This window comes from Pseudorca crassidens, chromosome 18 (assembly GCF_039906515.1).
Source record: "Pseudorca crassidens isolate mPseCra1 chromosome 18, mPseCra1.hap1, whole genome shotgun sequence".
NCBI classification, from domain to species: Eukaryota; Metazoa; Chordata; class Mammalia; order Artiodactyla; family Delphinidae; genus Pseudorca; species Pseudorca crassidens.
Window position 1 is genome coordinate 21,770,133 of NC_090313.1, and position 17,400 is coordinate 21,787,532.

A 17,400-nucleotide genomic window follows, 5' to 3' on the forward strand; every position below is an offset into this window, starting at 1 on the left:
GCAGAAATTACATTTTACAAATGTGTGGAGCCTAATTTTCTCTTATGATGGTCCGAATATTTTTTTTGAGATATAGAATATGTGCGGGTTTGGGTTTTGCTTTCTGTCTTGGGTGTGTGGTTGGGGGAACTGGAGCATCTAAGAAAAAAAGAACAGAGTATCAAGCCTTGAAAGAGAAGCAGGAATGAACATAAAGGAGAAAAATTTGGAGGATAGAGTTTTTAAGGCTTAAGGTAAATTCCATTTGCTTTATGGAACATAAAAGTCAACAATGGTATGCATATTTTGTTTGAATGTAAATATTTTGTTTTTTATTTCTGCTTAGGTAACAGAAAAAAAAACTAACATAAAAATACATCAAGTATTACTGGCTTGTAAAACTGTTGTTAAATAAGTTACCTTTCCAAAATCCTCTACAGTGCCCACTGTATTCTCTATGCTTGCAAAATGTTCTTTACTGTCCATTACTGGGTTCAAAATGTTCCTTTGTCTTAGCACGATATTTTAAAATTAATGTGTGATAATTTATTTAAAACAGTTTTGGTTTTTGCATAGTCATAAAGAGTGTTCTTTTTCATAGCTCTGTAATCATTGTGATAATATAAAAAAAATTAAATCTCACTTTTATTCATAAAGTGCTATAATGAAATTCTCAGACTTCAAATCCATTCATAACTGCACTTTTTCCTTGGATCTGAAAATTCACTGAGTAATATCATTGTGTCTTTTCACTACTAATTGAATTTTATTAGTCATTAAAACTCTCTGAATAAAGGTGAAAAAGACACTCATAAGAACTGAGTCAACATGAGGAAAGTATTATGTCATCATGATAATAATACCATATATTTGTATAGGGCTTCATAGTTTATGAGGTGCTTTTATTTGATCTCTACAATAACTGAATAAGTAAGGGTATTTTTGATTGCACATGACAGACATATTAACCTATACTAGCCTAAGTATTTACATGAATTTATTATAAAGGTCCTCAGCTGACATTTGGAACTTAGTGGACTGCTGGGAGATGAAGATATTGAATAATATCCTCTGAACTAAGAAGGAAATTTGAGACCAAAAACAAAGCCGGCAACTCCATAAAGTGCAATTATGAAGTTTATTGTGGGTAACTTACATACAGGCAGGCTCAGACAGACAATGATCCAGAGGCATTTGCAGCTGCTTATGACACCACAAAGGGTACGGGGGAATTTAAAGGGGCCAAAGCTAAAAATAGGGTCTGACCACTAGGGAGAAGCATGTCTGCACCAATGGGAACCAGGGGTTTTTCCTCTCCCCCAGTGGTCTCATGACCATTAACCATGAGTGTCAGCAAAAGGCACTCTTCCAGTTTTTACATCACATGAAGGCAAGGGTGAAAGTTGATGGGGACCTTATCTAGCTTGGATACATTCCTTGTGAGTAGGGTAAAGCTCAGTCATTCAGAAAGACATGCTTAAGATGGAGCTGACAAAATAGCTTCAGTGTGGTTCAACCCCACGGTGGACAAAAGTGTGGTTGCGGAACAAATACAGACAACAGTTTAAAAGCATGAGCTTGTTCTCTCATTCCTGCTTCTTCTTATGTGTGTACTCTCGTTGGAAAAGAGGAGGAGGTCCATGAGAGGACATGACTACAGATCGACCTGGAATCTGTACACTGGCAATGGGAGGCTCTTTATCCCCTCCCCATCCTTGGAATCTATGTTCAGTGCACAGTTCCCATAGTTGGAGCGTTTTCAAGGAAGCAGCCTTGAGAGAGTAATGTGTTCTTAAGACCATCTGGACTGTATACATGGCTGAACCCAGTTAAGGCTTCTACGTAAGCTTTTAGGATTCTGATGGGTGGGTGCGGGAGAGCTACTCGTCTTTCAGTGGCCCAAGGCAAGCCTTGTAGTAAGTTCCCTTGCTCTTTAAACCTGCCACCTACCAATGCGGAGTGGTCTGCCTCTTTCCTAGGTCTCTCCTTACCCTCCAAGTACACGGGCCAGTTTGTGAAGTAACAACTCTCTTTCGCCCTCTATCCTCTTCCATTTCTAATTCTTCATTCTAATTTTACCCATTTCTCATGCCTGAATGGTAGCAAATGCTTCCACTGATAGTTTTAAGCTTTGCTACATAAATACAGAAAATGAAAGACAGATTTCTCTTGCTCAATTCCCTTCCCAGAATGTTTGGTGAAGCGCCTTCAAACATCATGGAGATGAGTGGGAAATAGTGGCAGGTCCAAAAAGGAGAATACATTTCCCAGAGAAAAAAGGCACAAAATGATGCTTATTCTCTACAAATATCACGATACGTATGATTATGATTGTTCCATATTTACAAATGAGGAACAAATGAGTAGGGCTCAAATAATTTACGATTTCTTTTCAACATACTGTATACATTTTTATCGAAAGTACTTGTATACGATTTTGTACTGAAATTCCTTAGAAATTTTACATATAATAAAGGGAGAATGTGACTAGGTGATAGCAAAGTAGACATAGGTAATTCTATTTACAACTATTTTAAAACTTATCTGACCATATTCAGTCTTTAATTTAGGGTTATTGATAGATGTATAGATAAATGAATATCTATATATGCATATACATTACATTAAACATATACATACATATATACATTAAAAATGATGAGCATATATACATACATATTATACATTAAAATTTAATGCTTCTGTAGTTGAATTTATCAGTCATTTACTTAATTGTTACTGGGTTCTGAATCCTAGTTAAAAAACTTTCTTCGTTTCCAGTATATAAATGAACTCACTCATCTCTCCTTCTAAATCTTGCTTATTTTGATACTATGTTTATTTTTTACTTTTGGATCTCCAACCAGTTAGAGTTTTTATGATATGTTTTATGAAGTACAATTCCAAATTTTATTTTTTCCAGTAAAAAATGTTTTTTCTATTTTTTTATTTTTTCTATTTGAGACTAGTACCTATTGTCTCAAAATTCTTTATTAGAAAAATGTTGTTTTACCCACTAATTTGAAATAGCACTTTTACCATATACTAACTGTTTAATCTATTTCTGGATCTGCGCTGTTGTATTTTTTTCTGGTAATCTTTCTTGTGTCAATATCATACAGCTTTATTTATGAAATATTTATACTATATTTCTATTTTTTTGTTTGAGCTAGACCCATTCTGCCTCAGCCACATCACTGACCTTTTTGAGGATTTGCCTGGTTGCTCTGACTTTGTATATTTTTCTATAAAAAAATTAAAATCAATTTTTCTAGTTTCAGACACAAAATCCTCTTGGCATTTTATTAGTATTTCATCAAATATATAACTGTACTTGACAAGAATTTTTCTTTTTAATGAGTCTTCCTATAAGAGAAGATTGTATGTCATTAGGTTTAGCACACTTTCATCATTTCTAAGGCATTTTTTTCTTGTTTGTTACTACTTATGATGAGACTTCTCTTTAATTTTTATCTTCCAACCAGATGATACTTGCAGTAAAAATTATATTATTTTATTATACTCTTTGCCTGTGTTTACTGTTTATAATTTTGAACCAATAGTCATATGTAAGTTTGGTCTTCAGTTTTTATTTTTCTGAACTTTCTTTCTCCAGTTTGGTTCTCAGTTGGTGCTTAATCATTCAAACATGCTGGCTTGAGCAGATCTAGATCCTGGACACTCACATTACAATTACACACTGAAGCTGCCTGCAATAGATACATTTTTGGAACAAAAAGAAGGAACTTTCTCTTCCAACCACCTTCTGAACTCTAGTCTAAGTCTAGTAAAAAGCCAAGTAGCAAAGGGTCCTTGGATATACAGTTTGCAGATTACAATCACAGTTTTGTAGAACAGAATATATAAAAGTGTGGTGTGGGACTCAGTGGTGATATGCAAGTAACCAAAGCCCTCCCCTTCTTTTCTGGATTAGGTTAATCAACAGTTTGTTTCTATTGTTGATTTATTTTTACAACCAAATAGTATATATTTAGTTATTGTTTCTAATTTATCTCTGCTTTTTAACTCATTGTTTACTGCTTTCTTATTCTTGAATTATTTTCTTCTACTATTTTTTCTTATTGATTTATTGTCATTTTTCTAGCTTTGTTATTGGACATTTTATTCCTTTACTATTTTTACTAATGTAGGTATTAGAATACTATGAATTTTCCTACTAAAACTGCCTCAGCTATATCAAATATTTAGATATATTATGGTTTTTTTCATTTCAATTATATTCTGGAAAGTATTCAAAATTATTTTTTTTACACAAGGGCTGTTTCTTTTAAAAGGAAAAAAATCCTGATTTCAACTTCAAGATAAAGTATTTTAAGTTTGTGTTAATTTCTAGTTTTATTTTATTCTGACAAAAGGACATTATATAAATTTTTAAAAACATATCATGATTTTTTTGAGACTTTTTATAGGGTCCTTTTCTTTGTAAATGTTTTGTATATAGCTGAAACAAAATTATAATCTTTAAGATTACAGGCTTTGGTATATATAAATATATATATATATTTTACCTTTTCATCTTATATTGTTTAGTACTCCTATACCCATATCAAATTTTTATACACTTGATATGTCTTGGACTGCAGAGGAATATTACCTCCTATTATTATCTGTGCCATTCTATATTTCATATCCCATAGTTTCTGCTTCAAAAAGATTCCTATTGAGCTTTTTGTTTTGTTTTGTTTGTGCATAGCTGTTGATAGGTATTATAATTCTGTTGTGTATTGAGGCCTATAGATTTTCTTTCTGTTCTTTCTCATTTAGAATTTTGGCTAGATTTTTACTTTTGCAAGCTATTGAGATTATAACTATTACTTCTCCCCCCCATTTTGTTGTTTGTTTGACTTTGTATGGTATTCTTTTATTCATCCTGTTATTTTTAAACTTCTGATCATGTTTGTGGCTTATATCTAAAATAGAATTGAATTTTACTTTGTTAGCCAATCTAATGGATGAATGATGCTCATAATGGCCTTTCCTCCTTTGTACTATATTGATTGGTTCTCCATTATAAGTAATATTAAAATTATCTTGTAATATCTTTGTAACCCTCTGCCCTAATCTCCTCCAGCATCCATTTACTCAATAGAAGTATCTTCCTAAGCATCTATTTATTAATTGTTGCATATGTCTACACTTGCTCAAAATTTTTAAACTTTACATGATGTTATTTGAAACTCAACTGTCCTTATGAGGCAATTGAGAAACATATTATTCTTCCTTTACCTGTGCCTTCACTTTTAACATTTTATTAATTTCACTTATTATCAATATCATCCACAGTAAGCACAGCAATACTCAACCATTAAGTTCTCTCTTGTCTTAATTTTAGATCTACAGTTAAACATATATAATGCTCAGTCCCTTTCCTGAGGTTTCCACAGTCATTTCTTTTCTTTTTCTTTTTTTTTTTTTTGCGGTACGCGGGCCTCTCGCTGTCGTGGCCTCTCCCGTTGCGGAGCACAGGCTCCGGACGCGCAGGCTCAGTGGCCATGGCTCACGGGCCTAGCCGCTCCACGGCATGTGGGATCTTCCCGGACCTGGGCACGAACCCGTGTCCCCTGCATCGACAGGCGGACTCTCAACCACTGCGCCACCAGGGAAGCCCTCCACAGTCATTTCTTAAGTAGACGAAGTTAAATCTAGTTTCCTGGAAAGGGTGTGATCTTGTTAGTGTGATATTTTCCGAATTCTTGTATTTCTAAAAATTTTCTATAGCTTTGATAATTAAAGGACAGGTGAGATGCATATAAATTCTTGCCTCATACTTTCTTTCCTTGAGTATCGCATAGATGTCGCTCTACTGTTTTTCATTTTGAATGTTGCTAATGACATGTATAATGCCTATTGGAATTTCTTTCCATTGAGTGACCCAGTTTTCTTGCCTAGGAAGAAAGGACTTATTAAGTAAATTAAATCATTTAAAGTAAAATTATATGTACTATATAAATACATACATATGTATGTATTTTACTTTAAAGCAATTACTTTATTTCCTCTAATTTATTTATATATATTTAAGCAGGAATATGTTCAAAGACCCCACCAGTTCAAATGTATAACATAAAGCAAGCTACTCTTTCATACTAGCCTTTTAGTCCTACTCTCTAGGTGTAATTACTTTTTACTCTCCCTCTTTATCATTCCAGGAAAAAATGTGGATACACACAAACACATTACACATTTCCTCCCATCCAAAAGTAACATTCCTATGAAACCTTTCCTAAATTGAAATAGCGTCAAGCAAAGAAGCAATTACCTTATGACACACCTTGCTAATGGATGCACAAAATAAATTGAGATAAAGCACAGATGCTCGCAGACACAGTTCAAGGCTATGGAGGTTTGATGCTAAAACACTGAGTATAGATTCCAGGGAAGGAACTTGTTGGTGCCACTATCACTGCTCAGGGTGTGTGTTGCCTCTATTATGACTTGCTGCAAAACCAACACTGAACATTATTTTCACTTTTCAGCTTTTTTTGTAAAAGTGAAAAGCATCTTTGAATTTTTTTCTGTTAGTGAAAACAGGTATTAGTATGCATCTTTTGTAAAAGTGACATGGCGTAAAGCGATCTTTTGAAAAGTGGGGGATACCTGTATTTTTCTTTCGTATTATTAGTGATTGGCTATTAACTTTGTGTTCGTCGTTTCCAGATGACACTTCAACCTCTAAGCTCCACATTCAAGATCCACATAGTTGGAGAGAGAAAGAGACAGGAGTAATTAATTTACGACTCAGTGTCCACAAGTGTGACATATGGCATCTCTGATATACAATGTAGGCTGAAAAATCATGTTTTTAACTTCTAAAGAATCAATAATTTAATAAAACCAATCTTTATGGGATTAAAATGGACAAACAAGTGGGAAAAAAAGCCTTGGTTTGTGTAACAAAGCATGATGCACCAATTTTTTTGAAAACTAATTGTGTAATAAACACACTCAAACATCCCTCTCTCCCTTCCCTCTCTCTCTCTCTCTCTCTCTCTCTTTTCCCCTCCACACAAACCGAAATGCAAATATAGTAACTCATGTAAGTTACTGGACTTTCACTTCTTTGCTCAATACTCTTTTACTTACCTTGTCTTTAGAATATGGCTTCACATCTAATGGAACAAGTTTCCTTTCTGCTCCTTTATATTTAGCTCTTCTAGTGTCCTAGTGTCAATATGCCCTTCCTGAAGATAAACCTTCTCTGCCAAAAACTAAGGTCTTTCCTGATATAAGGCAGTATTTTGGTCAACTATTTAAATGGAATCCAAAACATGAATATTTTTCTTCTATAAAATGAGTGTTTTACAAAGCTAAAAGCAACCTCTCAAAATGTATTGGAAGAAATTATCAAAAGTAATCAAAGTCCAGGACACATCTAGATTCAGCTGTATTTGCTGAATCAATAACATCTGGTGTCCTAAAATGATCAGAGTGGAAATCAATACCAGAGGCTCAAGTAAACAATAAAAAATCACAGTGACAGAAAAGAAAATACTGATCTTTTGCCTTAGTTAGATGAAAATAATAAAAGAGAAAAACTGACTTAAGTGTAAATGTAAACCAAAGCACAGTAAGAAAGCATAAAGGAAATTATGCCATGAATGGACTCTAATGCACAACTAGGCACAGAGTAAGACATCATAAATCTTCCTGGAGTAGAAAGAATAGCAGTAGCAGCTCTATTGCTGTTGCTACTTTTTACTCTCCCTCTTTATCATTCTGGGAAAAAATGTGGATGCACACAAACACATTACACATTTCCTCCCATCCAAATGTAACATTCCTATGAAACCTTTCCTAAACTGAAATGGCGTAAAGCAAAGAAGCAATTACCTTATGACACACCTTGCTAATGGATGCACAAAATAAATTGAGATAAAGCACATAGTTAGCAAAAACTAGGCTATGTTGTAGTAAAAAAATGAGGAAAATGTACCTGTGCTTTATAAACAAGTGAGAATGCCTCGTCTCCATGGCATGAGGCTCTGACTTCAGTTATCCTCTACTTAGCCCAGCCTGTAGACTGACAGAGCCCCCACCATCTGGAATCTCACTGGTTAAGGCAACTGCAGGAAGAGCCCCCAAAGAGTCAGGCGTTTAAATACTTCCAGTGTCTCTCTCATATCTCTTTGGTCAGAGTAAGTCATATGGCAACTGCTAACTTCAATGGATCTTGAGGAGTGATCATCTTTTATGTCAAGAATTTAAGGAAAGGGGGCTTCCCTGGTGGCGCAGTGGTTGGGAGTCCGCCTGCCGATGCAGGGGACACGGGTTCGTGCCCCGGTCCGGGTGGATCCCACATGCCGCGGAGCGGCTGGGCCCGTGAGCCATGGCTGCTGAGCCTGCGCATCTGGAGCCTGTGCTCCGCAACGGGAGAGGCCACAACAGTGAGAGACCCGCATAGCGCAAAAAAAAAAAAAAAAAAAAAAAGAATTTAAGGAAAATATTGTGTCTACCACAGCAGCCATGGTGGATGATGTTCTGTAACCATTTATCATGGATTGAATTGTATCCTCCCCAGAATTAATATTTTGAAGCTCTAGGTGCTGAGAAGCTGGAGCTGGTATATTGAATTTAGAATAAGCAGATTATGAGCTGCTGAATTCAGAGGCACAAACTACCCACACAGGGGCAGCAGCTAACTTCTTTAGCATCAAAACTCCCACTTTGGGGAAGTGAAACCAAAGGGCTTATTTTGACTGAAGGTAAAGTTTCGATACACCCACACAAAGGAAGTAGAGTCAGGTTTATTACTTACAAATTCAGAAGCAAGGAGGGCACAGTGAGCTGGGAGAAAGGCCGTCCTAACTTTCAGTATCTCAGGACGTGACTCTATTTGGATTTAAGCTTTTAAAAAGTTAATTGTTAGAATGAGACCATTAAGGTGGGAGCTAATCCAATCTGACTGGTGTCCTTATCAGGAGAAGAGATTAGGACACAGGGAGACACCAGGGGCACATGTACACAAAGGACTACCATTTGTAAAAGCAGCAAGTAAAGGACAGAGGTCTCAGAAGAATCCAATCTTCCTAGCACCCTGATCTGGGACTTCTAGCCTCCAGAACCTTGGAAAAAATAAATTTCTGTTGTTTAACCTGCTCGTTCAGTCTATGGTGTTTTATTACAGCAGCCTTAGCAATCTAAAATACCACATGTGCTGAAAACATCGGTCATTTGGTAGATATAAGATACACCTGAGAACCTTCCTATGCAATTCAAGGAGATTTGAGAAGAATAAAGAACTTTATAAGGATCTGATTTTAAAATGATTTAAATATTTTCTCCATTTCTCCAGCCGTAAACTGTATTTTTGTGAACATGGCATGCTCATTCCTACCTTGGGGTTTATGTGTGTAAGGTCGGATCTTAACAAACGGCACCCGCGAAACAGAGGAAAGCTTCAAGTGAGCTTTATTAGGGAGCGCTCCCGGGCGAGGTTCGCTGGTCCGAGAGAAAGGGGCCAGATAAGTCGCACCCAGGCGAGAGTTGGGCAAGATTTTATAGGGGAAGAAGGGAAAGGGGTGTGGTGAATTTGGGAGGGTGCAGGGTATTCCTTATTTGGTGGTCTTTTCGGGTATCCTGGGGGACCGTTAGTCCCGCCCCTCAAAAGGCGGGAAGGCTGGGCTGGGTTCAAAGCCTCCAGGTCAGTTCCTGGAACTGGGTGGTCCGGAATGTCTCCAGGGTAGTTTCTGGAACTGGGTGGTCCGGAGAATTTCGGTCTGATGCAACCTGTGAATCTGATTGTGTTCCCCTGCCTCGGGCCAGTTGGCCTTACATCGTGCTCTATTTCTTCTGCTATATTAGTTTTCTATTCCTGCTATGACAAATTAGCATATTATTAGTGACTTGAAACAACACAAATGTATTTATTAATTTAAAATTCTGGAGATCAGAAGTCCAAATTGGGTCTTACTGGGCTAAAATTAAGATTTTGAAAGGGCTGTCTTCCTTCTGGAGGTTCTAGTGGAGAATTTATCTCCTTTCCTGTTCCAGCTTCTCAAAGCCCCCTGAATTCCTTGGGGTGTGAATCCTTCATTCATCTTCAAAGTGAGTAGGGTAGCAGTTTCCAAAATCTCTCAGATTCTGAATTCTGGTTCCATTAGTACATCTCCTTCTCTGACTGACTTTTCTGTGTCTCTCTCTTATTTACAAGCATACTTGTAATTATATTAGGCTCACTTAGATACTCCAGTATAATCTCCTCATCTCAAGATCCTTAACTGAATCACATCTACAAATATTGCCACATAATATAATGTATATTCAGAGGCTCCAGGGAGTAAGTTGTGGGCCTCTTTGGGGAGCCATTGTTCTGCTTACCACATCTACTTAGAATATCCTGTCACCCTTTACACCTTCTTCTAACTTAGATTGCATATTAATCATTTTTCAATCAGAAAACCATCCCTTGCTTCAGTGGACAAGTCAGGTCTGTGTTTGTAGATGCTTATGACACTACTATTATACCACTTAACAAAATCACTAAAAACAAATAATTGTATGTTCATTTTTTATTCCTGCTTTACTCATTAGAGCATAGGACCTATGAGGGCAGGAACAATTTCTGTCTTGTTTACTACAGCATCCTCTATACCTTGCACAGTATGATAAAGGTTGTAGATAATTAGTAAAAAATATATCAAATGGATGAAATAGTGAAACTCTAATGAATTGATACATTAATTAGAACTAAATTATTTAACCATTTTCAAAAATATGTGTTTGTAAATGATCAGTATTATTTCAGAAATAAGAAACTATTTGGAGTCACAAAAACCTAGGTCCAAGACCCACTTAGGTAGGTTAGTTATTGGCTATGCAATCTTGTACAAGTTATGTAATATTATATGTAAAAAAGGAGTAGTAATATATTCTAAGATTGTTTTGATAATTGAATGTATGAAGCAACTACTAGAGTTCCTGGCACACTTTGAGTGTTTAATACATAATAATTTAAACATCCTCTTACTCTGGAATAAACTGTTTTAGAATAACTATCATGTATTTTGGGCCTTCTTCAGTATTTTTATTGTTGAATTTTTCAATCCTTTAAATCTTCAAAGTAGTACTCATATATTACGTATTTCTGTGTAGATTTAGTCAGAGAACAAGAGCTTCCTAGAATAAATCTCAGGCCTTTCTAGGACTAGACCAGTTGTAAAAAGATCACTGCAAAACAGAAGTTCACATATATTTTTATTAGGAAAAGAACCAAGCAATAAACTCCAAAGATCTCATATAAATATGTTTAGATTTCTAAAATATTATATTAATCATATTTTATGAATCTATGGACATTTACAATTTTAGGCTAAGAGTTGGCTCAATTATTATTTAATTGTATGTGTTCTGTCCATGGACATGGGCAGTAGGCAGATAGAAAACGTGCCTAATTAAACCACAAATCAAAGATATGTAAAACTTGATAGCTGCTCAATAGATGTTTTAAATTAAATACATAACTGAATATATTATATCACAATTACTTTTATTTTATATCTGTTAAGTGTGAGGCGCAAGATTTTACATCTCTCAGAAATGGGAGGAAGAAGCCCACTCTCACCCAATACTTATTATTGTGGATAATTTTGAGGCGAACAGAAAATTGTTCCCTTTGCTGTGATCTTAAATAAACTAATAAAAGTTACGTAAAATTACACACACACACACACACACACACACACAAACACACACACATCTCATTTTTTAAGATGCTGAAACTGCAGTGACTTTGCAAGACACATGCACGATTACAGTGAAGCTCCTGATATATACATAACCTTAGTGTTTCTAAAAAAATAACTTTGTGGCCTTTTCCTACAAAAAATATGAATTTTCCTTCTACATAAAGTTGGGACATCATTTCTTCTATTTGATTCAGTTACCAATCGCAGATCCGGTCTACTTATTGATGATAGAATGTCAAAGGTGCAAGATCATGTCTATCAACCATAAACTTTATAAAATATACTACTAAATGTGTTCTTTCGATAACTATGTTTGCATCATTTGATTAAAAATTAGAGCACATATTCATCTGATGTAATGCATGCTGGGAAAGAAAATTTTGAATGTAGCAAATATAGTAAAAATTAAAACAAGAAAGAAATCAAAAGATTTAGATCCTCAGATAATTAACCTCAGGGTCTTCTTCCCACTTTTAGAAAATCAAATAAATCTGTTTATGCTATATTATAATTTGAATATAAATCACAAAATAAAATATAATTTTAGTAACAACCTATGTGTTTTAATACCTTTTGTATCATCTTTGTTTTCCCAAACAATAAGGATGGTAAATTAAACACACTTTGCAGATAAAATAAAGAAATCAAGTTATTTTCAACTATTTTTGAGATTTAAACTTTTTTCTTATTAAATAATAATGAAAGGAAACTAACTCCCTCTCCTCTCCTATATAGACACATAGCTCCTCCTAGAGCTATATTTTATATTTCAAATTTTACCTGGTATTTTATTCTCATACTCTTTCAATAAGTGGTCTCATTAAAATGGTGTTGAAATAATAGTTTCTTGTGGTTGATAGTTTGGGATATTGCTGATGATGAATTCATTTTTACTCATTTATTTTGCAATTTTAGATAAATGCTATACATATGGAATATGCATTCTCAATGTAAACACATTAATTTAGGATTAATAGTTAATACAGCTTGAGGCAAAATTATTATCAAAATACTTTATAAATGCTGAAGCTGAGGATTTTAATACACATCTAAAATAAGTTAAACATTATCCCAAGAGTTCACTCTCAAAGTTTTTTTAAAAAAGACAGACAACATAAGTTATAAATCAGTATTGCAGAAAGCATGGTATTATAATGTCATGGTTCTAAAAACAATAAAGCTTTAAATTTCCCCACAGGCTATTCCTGCCTGTTTGGGTATGTTGTTCAAGTTATGCATTGTCTAAAGGGATATATTCACTATAAACAATGCTTTCAAAACAAATTGATATTCTGTACCACAAGTTAGGATTTGATTACTGAAAATGTGTACATAATGCAAAGCTAATTATAAAAACCCAATATTGAAATGTACTTTTTTTCAGGGATTTAAATGGTTTCCACCAAGGGAGAGGACTTTTCAATATGCAGGGAACTAGAATGATGCTTCTTCTACTAAACAACAAAATAACTTAAGCTAAATAGCCCTTCCCAATCCTTTTATTTCTATTCTATGTGGCTTTGGAGAAAATCAGAATAGTATTTAGGATCATATTCTACATAATGCTTATCTCTAAATGAAAATGTGCATTGCTTTTCTTTAAAAAAATGTTTTATGTTTAGAGATGCTGTATTTCTAATTAGCGATTCTATAATTAGCAATCTAATTCTGACTACTCCTGAGCAATATTAAAATGAAAATTTAATTTGCCTTTTCTTTTCCAAGGGAATTTCCCAGCCATGCTAAATGACAGCCAGGGAGCCACAGATTGGATTGAGACAAATGTCATAACATATTTTTGTGACAGCCAGAATGCTTTAACATTTTATAAAGAAATCACTATACTTTCTCTCATTCTTTAAGATGTTTACTTTAATATCCTGTACATACACTTCTTTCCTATTGCTCTTTTTTACTAATGAATTCATGGTTTTTCTTTTAAGGACAATTTTTATATCTTTATGACAAGAATTTATAAGCTAATATAAATATTTATCCACATCTCTGAGATGCTGAAGTCCATTTTAAAATCTGCTTTAGCTACTCTGTGTTGCTGTGAATACAGAATAAAATAAAGACTAAAACTATGTCATGGGGCTTCCCTGGTGGCGCAGTGGTTGGGAGTCCGCCTGCCGATGCAGGGGACACGGGTTTGTGCCCCGGTCTGGGAGGATCCCGCATGCCGCGGGGCGGCTGGGCCCGTGAGCCATGGCCGCTGAGCCTGCGCGTCCGGAGCCTGGGCTCCACGGCGGGAGAGGCCACGACAGTGAGAGGCCCGCGTACCGCAAAAAAAAAAAAAAAAAACAAAAAAAAACTATGTCATGAATGCTACAGTATAGTGCACATTTCATAATCATTCTGTGTATTGAAAAGATTTGTATACCATGGTGAGGACATACATTTTGATACAAACTGAGATTGCAAACTTTTGAAAGTTCTAAAACATATAGATCACTTTGACTGCCATGTAGAATGGGTTGTTAGGAGGCAACAACAGAGGTAGAGGCATCACTTAGTAGTTTATTAAAATGGACCAGGAAACAAAGGTCAGTGGCTCAGATCAGGATACAGCAGTAGAAGTAATGACAGTTGCAGCTTACATATATTTAAAAGACATCTTCTTTAGGACTTGTTGATAGATTGCTTAGGTGATGGGATGGATAGGAAAGAAAAATTAGAGTCAACAATGAATTTTTATCCTAAGCAATTGGAGAAATGAAAATTCATTTAACTGAAATAGGGAATTTAGAAGGAAAACTGCTGTTTATATTTTCTGGAAAATTTTTTTAATTGCTTTTTTTTTTTAACATCTTTAGTGGAGTATAATTGCTTTACAATTGTGTGTTAGTTTCTGCTTTATAACAAAGTGAATCAGCTATACATATACATATATCCCCATATCTCCTCCCTCTTTGGGCACATTTATGGTTGAGTTACCTGTTATACATCTCCAAACTGTTACAGTGGGATAATGAGTCTAGGGTTCTGGGGAGAAAACAGGGCTGGAGATTAGCATGTAGAAGTCATCAGGAAATGGATTAAATTTAAAGATAAATGAGTTCTCCTAGGGAGTAAATGATAAGATACAAAAGAAAAACAGAGAGTGATCAAAATGTTAGCTTTATTTAATAAAATAACTTTCAATAGCAGACACAGACCTTTTGTATGGCCAGTGTCGTCCTTTCTAAGACACCTCTGGATTTAATTTATCTTTCCCTCAGTAACTGAACCTACCTTGCAAAACTTAATGTATGGCTGAAAGAAATCTGAGAATGCATCTCTCTGCAGGGAAACAGTAGTCACAAGAGAGGTGGAAAGAAAGCTCATAATGAGGCATCCTCTTCTCAATCTTAAAAAAATTGTTAGAGTATTTCTAACCATGGAGGAGCAAAGGTGGGAAGAGAGGCCACAGGTTTTTTCCAGTGTTTTACTAGCATGAGGAGTGAATGCTTCATGTTATTCCTAACAGCAGTGTTCACTGGTATTAAAATATAATTTCATAAAAGACATAAGGGAGAAGGAAGAATCTAGGTCAAATTCCTGATTTATGTTTAGGTTTTCGTACAATTACTATTTCATTGGAACAACCAGAGAACTCAGGAGGAACATTTATTCTGGTGTACCAAGTCCCTAAAATTGCTTTTTATAGTCTCTGAGGTTAGAACAGCACTTCCCAAACATGTTCACGAAGTGGCATGCTTATAAATAATTAAAATGTGTATTCTTATATTAAATAAACACAAAGTTAATCTCAAGCTTAGCTGACCAGCTGATGGGTCCATGTTACAGCTTTGCCCATTCCAGTGGATAAGATTAGTAATATATTAGACTCATTTTATTTCTAATTAAGGCTTATTAATATGCTTTAATGTCTGAAAATATTATTTGGGAAATTTCAGTATAGATAACTCTTTCAGACATTACACTGGACAAAATGGCCCTTGCCCTACAAAAAATAGTTCTTTTATATTTTAAATTTATCATATAAATCAATTACCCATGGTATTTATTCATCTAGAATATTTATTTAATTATTTCCAGTACCCCAAGAGCAGATGTGTTTAACTGTGATCAAAAATTGTACTCTCATTCAACCATTTGAATAACTTCCATTATATTACTGACAGAAATCAATACACCTGCTTTCATAATAGCCATTAATTCAAGGCTGACTGACCTTGAATTTAATGTATTGATACTGTAATTTAAAGCATGTTGCAATATGTCTGCTTAATACTGGGCAGACTCCATGAGGTATGGTCATCTGCTAGCAAATTAGGATCTCTTTACTCTTCTCTTGGCTTATTTTGCTAACACTGTGTATCCAGGCAATTATCAAGAGATGTAACTGTATGCATGTCTCTTGGCCTCCCCATTGGACTCTGAGTCCCATGAGAGCAAGTTCTTCAACTCACTGATTTTCATTTCTCCCTTGCCTATTTCTGTGCCCTGAATGCAATTTACATATTAATCATATAACAGATACGTTTTAAATTAAAATGTTTCATCTTTGTGGTTGGTGTGTAAATGAATGTCAGAGTTGGAAAGCAGGCGTGATTTGTTATAATAGTCACAACATTAAGATATTTGCTCTTAAACTAAAATTGTTAGAATTTTCTGAATTTGCTTCTGATGTGACAAATTTTTTAACTATACTGAAGAAGACTGAGAAATTGCATAGGGAGTTTTCTGCACATATTTTGAATGTTAAACTGTAGCTGAAATTAGTTATAAGCGATATAAAAGACTAAATCTCTAACTATGCCTGTGCTTTTATAATTTTTATCCTTAAGGATTCTGGCAATATTTGTGGATATATATAAATTAATCCATGCAATATTTTGGGTATATCCCAGTTTAAACATTTGTCTTTGTCTATCTGATTATCATTGATATAAACATGATTGTGGTCGTGGGTATTTTTTTATTTTCAGGAATGTGAAAAAGTGTTAAAGATGTGATAAATGTCTGCCTATGTTCAAGGGCTCTTGTGTCGCTGGAAGTAAGCAAGATATTTACTATAGAGCACAGTGTTTTCAAAGAGTTTTCTTTCTACTGGTTTGCCCCAATATGCTTCGTTCTTCCCTGAAGTTATAAAAGCAATATGATCCTTGAGGTCCTACCATCAGTGATCTGTTCTTTTGCATTTAAAAAATCCACAGAAGCAAAATATCTACATCCTATGGAAAGATCATTAAACTATTTACCACAAAATAGGAACATAGCTACTTAAGGGGAGATAGCTGCAAATTTTGGAACAGGGTCAGAAGATGTTTCCTGAAAAATTTGATTCTGAGCAGTACAGCTTGGCAAAAGGGTCTTTGGAAGAGGCTAGAGCTGAAGCACAATGATCGAACATTTTAATGGGAAGAAGAGAAAAGATCCATCTCAGAACTGCCTATTCCAACAGAACAGAAACTATTGCAAGTGAAAGCATATATAATTTCATACAGTGAAATCTGAAGTTTCCTTTAGACCTACTGGAAGGAAGAAGTGAGGTGAGGATTCTGGCTAAATCTTCAAAATAATTATTTTGATTACATTTGGTTTCAAATTTTTGCTAAGAATATGAAAATATTTTTGGAGACTCTGTGCATTATGTCTATTAATTCTCTGATTTTCTTCTGGACAAATGCTAGATTTTTTTTGTTCGTTTATTTGTTGTTGGTATATTTTGATGCTATACTCAGGTAATGCTGGAACAATGGACCATTTG